The 9,815-nt window shown below is 35.7% G+C and overlaps 1 protein-coding gene across 1 annotated transcript in view; it reads left to right on the top strand.

Annotated features, from left to right (window-relative positions):
* The first annotated feature begins 3,113 nt into the window (after window positions 1-3,113).
* Window positions 3,114-9,815, top strand: part of LOC112045299 (orexin/Hypocretin receptor type 1-like) — a 53,157-nt gene continuing 46,455 nt past the window's right edge. The window contains exon 1 of the mRNA XM_052888092.1: window positions 3,114-3,317. The gene's annotated coding sequence lies outside the window, so the exon portion shown is untranslated. The remainder of the gene's footprint in view (window positions 3,318-9,815) is intronic.

Below are 9,815 nucleotides of genomic sequence, written 5' to 3'. Positions count from 1 at the left end.
ATAACAGTTCTACTAATCATATGGATTCAGTTTGGATCAATACATTTGTTTTATTGTTTTCTAAGTCTCAGAATACTTTACGAGTACGTAGGTAATAGGTATAATATAATATTATATTATAACTATTGTAGAAATATCAAAATGTGCTTTTAGCTGGCCTCACCTCAATAGAAAAAGCGTTTCATTCATTTATATTCATAATAGATTTCCGACATATTTTATAAAGCTTGTTCATAAAGTTCGCATTAGGTACGCGTGACAATGGGAACAAAAGGCTGAAGTACCTTATACCTAGCCACATCGATATAAATCGTTAGATGGGCCCCTCCATACTAAAGAACGCACATTTTTATGTCATTACCCAAAGACGTGCACGCACATCTTATCTTAGTACGTAACAAGTGCATGCTGTGAGTGGACGTGGACTTAAAAAAATGTTTATTGTTTTTTTTTTTTATTTTAATTCCCTAATTATGCCTTCGTGTTCATTTTGGAAGTGTAAAAACAAGCCAAAACATGAACAAAGATAAATGTGTTACGAGTGATAACGTACTCAATGTGCGAAACCAATGACAATTCCGCGACGCTTTGAGGCCCATCTAACGATCTACGATCGATGCCTAGCTAGTACATGTTACATTTTCAGGACTTTAAATTGTTTTTGTCTGTCACCGTTACTTTAATTAAAGCCCCACTTTTACTCACAAAACAGTTTAGTGAGAAAAGTGGGTGTACGGGTAACTCAGTGTGAATTTTATTGCTTGATCCCTGGGTGTTGAAGCTTTTCTTTTTACTAGAATTTTCAGTGCAAGTTTTCAGGCCGAAGTTGGTAATTTGGTGGTGTTGCCATCGTGTAAAACATATTTTACCCCAAGCAGTGGCGTAGCGTGCCTTGGAGAGGCCTTGTCAAAATTAGTTCAGGGGCCCAGGATGAAGATTTCTCACAAAACAAACAAAAATGCTTGCTTAAAATAAACATGACAGTGACTTAACCTATGTAGTATCAAGCATGATTCCGTTTTTAGGCAGCACACTTAACCTGGGAAAAAATATTGCATTTTTTGAATTTTGTCATTTCTGAAGTGAAACTCTATAGGCAGTTTTTTAAATGATTTTTTTCCGGGAAGCACCATATTAAGTGACATTTTACCAATTTTTGCTTTAACACGCAAGGGGCCCCTGTAGTCCGGATCTGAGTTTGGGGTTTTCCCTTGTTTGGGTTCGACCCTTTAACTGAGAGCTATTGAGGTTATGACGTAACGATGACGTCAGCGATTTAGTTTCTTTCGAAAACTTCAATTTTCTTGGTTAACATTTTTCCTTATATCCGATCCCATTGTTAGATGTCTATATAACTCGAAGCTGAGCTTAATCTATTATTATAACCGGAGTATTACGTGAAAATATTTAACTAATCTCTGAAATTTCACGGAACACAGAACTTTTAAAACACAAGTTTATAGTTAGTTGGGTACCTACGTTTAAATATATTAAGTAGTTTTACAAAATAATTTTAAAGGTAAAAATAAGTTGCTGATCGTATATCGATGCGATAATTTCCAACTCTCTAAAACTCAGAAAAGATGTAATTTTTGTCACTGATTTATGCATTTTTTTTGTTTTATGGTTAAAAATCCAAATCGAAATAATCGTAATTTGGTAGTAGGTATTGTATTATCGGAGCCGTGATAGCCCAGTGGATATGACCTTCGCCTACGATTTTAAGAAATTAAATATCACGTGTCTCAAACGGTGAAGGAAGAACATCGTGAGGAAACCTGCATAACAGAAATTTTCCTAATTCTCTGCGTGTGTAAAGTCTGCCAATCCTCATTGGGCCAGCGTGGTGGATTATCGGCCTCTCATTCTGAGAGGAGACTCAGCTCAGCAATCGGCCGAATATGGGTTGATAATGATGATTGTATCATCACCAGTTTAATTTTAGTAACTCATTGTCGGACCAGGCCTCTATTCGTATATAGCAGGGTCTCTCAAAGTGGGGCATGCCCAGACCCACCTTGAGAGAGGGGTTCGCCATTCGACGGCAGGGGGTTCGCGACAAGATTTATGTAATGGTGGCTTGATAATTGATACCGCGTCAGAATTAAGGTTAAAATTGTCCATAATCACTCCGAACATTGAATCAATTGGCGACAAGAAATAAACACACCCATCACACACTTTACTTCATGTGTTACCTTTTATACAAATTAAAACCTTATTTTTTTAATACTCAATTTTTTTGTTTGTTGGAGGGGGGGGGGGTGTTTCATTAGTTAGTAAGGGGTTCGCTGTCATTTGGAAATTTTAACAGACGTTCGTGGAGCCGAAAGCCGACAGTTTAAGAAACCCTGCTACATAGAAAGGAATTGGTGCTTTATCCCACCACGCTGCTTAAGTTAGCGGGAGTAGAATTTGAAGTGGGAGAAACATTTAAGATGGGTGCGAAGTTCACATGGTAAGTAAGTAGTTAAACAAATATAGTTGAGTAAAAATAACGTCCGTACGAGTCCGAGGTAGACTAAATAAATAAACAAATTACGTTCGTAAAATTGCAATGAACATTATTATTTGTTTACATCGTCATTGCCAATGGATTCGTCAGGCCAATGGATTATAATCCTTTTGTACAATTGAAGACTAGCTAAGCGCTTCTTCTTCGTCCGCCCTTCGACCACCTTAATCCGGCCCTGTCGAAAAATCCGTTCTTAGCGGTCTTCGAGATTTCGTGACATTTCGCTTTTATATATTTAGATAAAAAAAGACTGGTTAAGATTACGTGATTATTGTACTGTAAAAATGCCAGAGCAATTACAATCCTATACTGGGTTCTTAGTTATGTTTATGACAGTTGAAATATGTACTAAAATTAGTTTTACAATGGTGATTTTAAGCCAAAAGCTACGTAGCCAAAATAAATTCTCTATAAAATTCAGCAATTTTAACAAAAGAAAGTTCAAAATCGAACGAATGTTTATAAATAGAGTATCATTTATGTTACCAAAACATCCCCAAGGCTCAATAGTATAATATTGCAGCAATAAGGCTGTTAAGGTATGAATTTGGGCTCCTCACTTCTGAGATTGTATGGAAATTGGCAGTTTGCTCGATCTCATTTCCCGCGTGGACGTGTCCTACAGATCGTTTACTTACCTCTCGATAAGGTTTCTGTCATGGTTTGAAAATTTTTGGAAAATAATTTTCGTGTATGAAAATAATAATGATATAAAATCTGAAGTTTCTGTTATCGGCGTTTTCTATTTAATTAGAAATACTTCAAGTGATTTCATTGTTGGGTTTTTTTTGCCTGTTTTTGGGTGAGTATTTATTATATTTTTATACTTATTATATTGCAAAAGTTATTTAAAATTATTTAAATTTTAAATAAATAATGTTTTAAAGGCATTTTGAGGTATCGTTAAAAATGAAATTGAAATAGTCCATGAATTTTTGATTCATCGCCACTAAATTTCTCAGTAAATAATCAAAATTTAATTACTGTAACTATTAACTTATAATACAAATATAAATAACCAAACTAATAATACAAACTTATAATACAAATATAAATAACCAAACTAATAAATAATTAATACCTTGTAAAAATTATAAATAATAAGAAATGCTTTAAACATACATCATAAATATTTAACGCGATTTTTAGCTTAAATTTTAGCCTTATTTTGTTTTATTAGTAATATGTAATTTTTTAATTAATATTTTTAACCGACTTCAAAAAAAGGAGGAGTTTTCTTTTTGTTTGAAAGAGTATACTTCCAGATTGGTCTCATTTAATTTTCATGAAAATCGGTTCAGTAATTTTGTGTTAAAATGAAAATAACCAAATTTCCCATATGGGCCATTACGTTAATTTCATTTTAACACAAAATTACTAAGCCGATTTCTATGAAAATTAAATGCTAGGACACACTAAAAACAGAAAAATAAATTGTTTTTAAAAAAATTTGAACCAACTTCAAAATCACAAAAATAAAGTTAAAAGCGAAAAATAACATCGTATGTGCTACCTTCTGATCACTTTGAAGGCGGTGCCAACACAGTGATAAATTATCTAAAGAAGATTAAATCATTAACTTATAGGATACTAGCTGACGCCGCGCGGTTACACCCGCGTGGTTCCCGTTCCCTTAGGAATGCGGGAATAAAATATAGCCCATAGCCATCCTCGATAAATGGGCTATCTAACACTGAAAGAATTTTTCAAATCGGACCAGTAGTTCCTGAGATTAGCGCGTTCAATCAATCAAACAAACTCTTCAGCTTTATATTATTAGTATAGATAAAGACAGTTCTATCCCGTGGTTCTTTCAGAAATGGCTTTAATTATTAAAGTAGCTCATACGATGTTATTTTTCGCTTTTTAGATTATTTTAGTGATTTTGAAGTCGGTTACATTTTTTTGCTAAAAAGATTTCATTTTCTTTCCTCTCACTCTGGAGCGAGATCAGAGACCAGCGACAATGACTGATTAGGTATTAATCAGACAAGTATGTTTTCCACAATGTTTTTTAGATATTATCTTTAGTATTTATTATTACACAATCTGTAATAAAATGTATTCTATTTTTTTTGTTAACTTATAATGTTGACTATTATACCAGATGTTAATGATAATAACAGGGACGGATTTCATTTAATTACATTTCCTTGGTATAAACTTTATAATATGTAGGTAGGTATTATGTATACTAATTACCTTCTTAATATACCTAACGAGTTATGAAATCAATCTATACTAATAAGAGGTAAAGTTTGTCAGGGTGTAGGGGGCAATCTCTGGATCTATTAAGCCGATTTTGAAAATACTTTTACCAATAGAAAGCCACCTTAGGAAGAGTCATAGGCTATGTTTTATCCCTATGTAACTACGCGGATGAAATGCGATTTTATTATGCGAGTCAGGACTCAAAAATAGGACCTTATGATCCACTGCCAGACCAACTAACCGCTGAACTAACGAGGCAGCTCTATTATCTGGGGCACCCAGACTTAGTTTTAACTCACGATCTCGTGGGCGCTCGGACTGATACATTCAGGCCAAAACACTCTTCCCGAACGGCCCTCTAAGCCGAGGTCAGTCTCAGAGATGCCCTTAGAGAGTCGTTCCGCCCATCTACTCTGCTTCTGCCTTCTGATTTTTTGCGAGTGAAACCGTAGGCCTCAGTTTAGCTCAGCTGCTTTTTAGGGTTCTGTATTCCACAAGGAACCCTTATTAAATTTTGAAGGTGAACACTTCCGTCATATTTTTCTTAATTTTTCCTTCATAATTTTTAATGTTATGGTAACATTTTTCATTGATATTGACAGATACTTACTCCTATAAGTCGTACTGCCGTAGCATTTTGTTATATGATGTTATACATACTAAATATAGGTAATTCCTCGATAAATGGACTATTCAACACAATAATAATTTTTCAATTCGAATCATTACTTCGAATTGAAAAATTGTTTAGATAAGTTAAAGCTGAATTATTCGTATTAAAAAGCTGAAAAGTTTTCAGAAAGAAAACAAACTTTTCAGCATTATAATATTAATATCCAACGCCCAGCGTTCCCGAGGGGATGCGGGGACAAAATCTAGCGCAAAATAATGCGCACTTAGAAATGAAGAGGCTTTTTAAAATTTGCAAAATAGATTTTTTTGTATTCTTTACAAGTTAGCCCTTGACTGCAATCTCATCTGATGTGTAAGTGATGATGCAATCTAACATGGAACCAAGCTAACTTGTTAGGCGTAGGATGAAATTAATAGCTTAATCGCTTGGCGGTACGTCTTTGCCGGTAGAGTCGTAATTAGCCACGGCCGAAGCCTCCCACCAGCCAGACATGTACCAATTAAGAAAACCCCAATCGGCACAGGCGGAGATTGAACCCAGGACCTCCTTCCTGTAAATCCACCGCGCATACCACTGCGCCACGGAGGTCGTAAAAACAACCCTTTACAACCTCACAAACTTTACCTACTTACAACCTTAGTGTAGATCGGTATTAGTATTTATTTATTTATTTATTTATTTATTTATTTTATTTATTTATTTATTATTCAACAAACAACACATTTAAATTAAGCCTAACCATAGTGCAACACAACACAACACACATTTGTATAGATAATATAACAGAAATAAAATTTTCCTAGTATAAATTGTCCTAATTTACTGTTTATCCAGTTTAATGCTTGCTACTTCCTCAGTAAATCGGCTAAAGATGAGATATATCGCTTGACGTCAATATTATTGGCAACTTTATGAGATTTCCCTCTTTAAGGGCTTTGAGAAATGTCAGTTATTAGATATTATATGTTCTATTTTATGATTGCGGTTTTGTTTTGGTTCTAGTAGGTATATATAGTAAGGGAGCCGAAGAGGGGATTTTTGCAGTTATTCGAGCGCGTCAGATGAACATAAGAAAGTATACCTTGGACGTTGTTTAGTACCTCCACCAAGTAAAATAGCAGCCCTCAATATAGGGTACATTTAGGGCAATAAAAAAAAAACTAACTTCAGAAATACTCAACCAGCACGTCAAATTAAGTTATTAGGTGAGCTGACTAAAAGGCGCGCATTTCGAAAATCTGACGATTTGAGCGTAATGTAATAGGAGGGTTCTAAGGTTACAAAATAAAACCCTTATATTTCTGTTATCGAGCCACGAGCGCGGTTAATTTTTTACTTATTTGAATAAAATAATCTCCTGAATAATCGCTCATGTTTCTGATGATTTGATGATGATGAAGTCTGTAGCTGTTTTTCCCCACCGCTGAAAGCGAACAAAGTATATAACCATTTATTCTTTGTATCAACTAATCTACCAAATCTAATCGATTCCCATGACACTTTAGTAACGGCAAATTTAGCATCCCGGGCTCCCCTAGTAGGTACGTACTCGTAATAATGTGCAGACAGGCGTTGGACATGTGCATTGGTGTGTGAGTCTCTGTTCCTTATTCACACTACTAGGTTATGGAATGGCTTTTCAAGTTCCGTTTTGTTTTCTATCTTGGAATGGGTATCATCAGTCAATAATAGGCACTTTCTAGGCAAGCGGTTCCACCATAAGCTGTATCCATATCCTCGCTGACCATGAGGCATGGTTGCAGCCAACCGCGAGTGTATTTAATATAAAAAATATCAGCCCGTGAAGGGTTGCAAAGCAACGGTTTTTTATATATATTCGTTCCGATGTCACACTCTATATATTTCTATTAAACTAACGTTCGTTTACACACAAACACACAACTACAACCAAAGCAATTTTTTTTTAATTCTTTACAAGTTTGACTACAATCTCACCTGGTGATGATGCAGTCTAAGATGGAAGCGGGCTAACTTGTTAGGAGGACGATGAAAATCCTTTCGGTTTCTACACGACATCGTACCGGAACGCTAAATCGCTTGGCGGTCTTTGCCGGTAGGGTGGTAACTAGCTACGGCCGAAGCCTCCTTGAAGGGATCGAACCCAGGACCTCCGTTTTGTTAATCCACCGCGCTTACCACTGCTCCACGGAGGCCGTCAAATTACAACACTACATTAACAAATGCGATATTACATTGCGCGCTGAATCTATTAAGCTGATTTGGCTGAAATTTACAAAAAGTCAGGTAATCTACCGATAACCCTATTTTCAAACTTTTTGATCCTTCATTGTCTGAAAAACGTTACGCATTATGTAATATTGAAATAAGTAGACTTACAAGTGACGCTAATCGACTCACTTTTATGTAGGTAAGGATTATTACATTGTATCCGAAGAATTTATGACAGCGTAAATTGCGCAAACGTAACTCATACAAAATTCAGACGCTAAGTGCCGTTTTATTCACAAGTAATTCAGGGCGTGTCGTAATTGAATTGTACCGTACATCATTTAAGTATGGAGTAGGACTTTTATTGGACTTTTCATGAACTAAAAAAAATAATTGGAGTTTTCAATTGTGTTTTATTGGTTTTTTTAAGAGTTCCATTTCTTTCTTCATTTTAATTTCCCCACTCAGAACTCGAAACCTATAAAACTGTGACAGAGCGGATAAGGAACCTTCCAAATCAACCGTGGAAGGCTATAGAAGGCTCAGCTGCTAACTCCGACAGCCCTCAGACGGCTAAGTCATCCGTATAACGACTGTCCTAAGACCGAAACCGACCGAGACTAAAAAACACAGTATAAACATAACCCGACTCGGAACTCGAAACCTATATAAACTATGACGGAACGGATAAGGAACCTTCCAACTCAACAGTCGAAGGCTACAGAAGGCTCAGCTGCTGGCGCAGACTACCTCCGTGAGCCGACAGACGGCTAAGTCATCCTTATAACGACTATCCTATAAGACCGAGACCGACCGAGACTAAAAAAACACAGTATAAACATAACCCGACTCGGAACTCGAAACCTATAACACTATGACGGAACGGATAAGGAACCTTCCAACTTAACAGTGGAAGGCTATAGAAGGCTCAGCTGCTGGCGCAGACTACCTCCGACAGCCGTCAGGCGGCTAAGTCATCCGTATAACGACTGTCTTATAAGACTGAGACCAGAAAAACACAGTATAAGCATAACAAGACTCGGAACTCGAAACCTATAAAACTGTGACGGAACGGATAAAGAGCCTTCCAACAGTGGAATACTATAAAAGGCTCATTTGCTGGCGCAGACTACCTCCGTCAGCCGTCAGACAGCTAAGTCGCTTTACTCTGGCTAAGTCACCCGTATAACGACTGTCCTATAAGACCGAGACCGACTGACACCAGAACAACACAGTATAAACATAACCCGACTCGAAACTCGAAACCTAAACTAGAGATTGACTAATTCCGATCAAGACAAGATCCGAAACCAAACAGATTTGTACCACAAACAAGGTATTAAACAAACACAATACGTGCATTGTACATCATTCTAAAGTTTTCCACTTTTATTGAGTTTTTACATACTAAACCATAACTATGCAAAATTTGTATTTGATTACGTCACAAAAGGATCCTCGGGAGATGTTGATTCTACAATGTTAAATTGCAAATCCATTTCGAATTTTAACTTGACAATATAAAATTGTAAACTCATTTCACATGTTTGCAACATTGATGTATCAACATCCAAGTAAACTCGCCGAAATGAACCAGAATCAACAACTAACCAATTTAAACTAGACTTTACCAGAGCCCGACTTATCTTTTTGTATGACAGAAGAGTTGGAGATCAGACTCACCACGATGTTCCAATGCGGATTGGCGGGATTATAATAATAGTGACCGTTAGGCTTAGGATGCACACCACAACATTTTATGTCGCCCAATAGCGGTAGAATGGAAAAATATTACATTCGATTCGATTCGAACGGTGAGAAGAAAGAGACCAATGTTTTTGATTAAATCATTCGTTTTTCTCGAGATATGTATATGGGAGATATGGTTGCCAACATTTTTTCAGCTATAGCTAATAAAAATATAGCACGCTTAAATGAAATATAGTATTTTAAGGAATAAGCAAAAAATCGACATTTATTTAAAAAAATCTATTTTTATTTACACTTGTTGCATTTTTTAAAATTTATTTGTCTGAAATGAGAGTGTCAGTTGCTTTTTAACATTTAATTTTTTAATTTTTAAAAACCAAAAGATATTTTTATTTTCATTTGTTGGTTTAAAAATTTGTTATTCAATATGATAGACAAGATAGGCTAGATGCTTATTGCATCAGACAAAAACTAATTTATAGAGTTTTAAAATGAAAATTTTGTTTGTTTGATTTCAGTGTTGAAAACATAGTATTTTTGCGTATTATATATTTC

The sequence above is a fragment of the Bicyclus anynana genome, chromosome 2 (assembly GCF_947172395.1).
Source record: "Bicyclus anynana chromosome 2, ilBicAnyn1.1, whole genome shotgun sequence".
NCBI lineage: Eukaryota > Metazoa > Arthropoda > Insecta > Lepidoptera > Nymphalidae > Bicyclus > Bicyclus anynana.
Note: the sequence above shows the minus strand (reverse complement) of the source record. Positions and strands in the feature narration are given on the sequence as shown.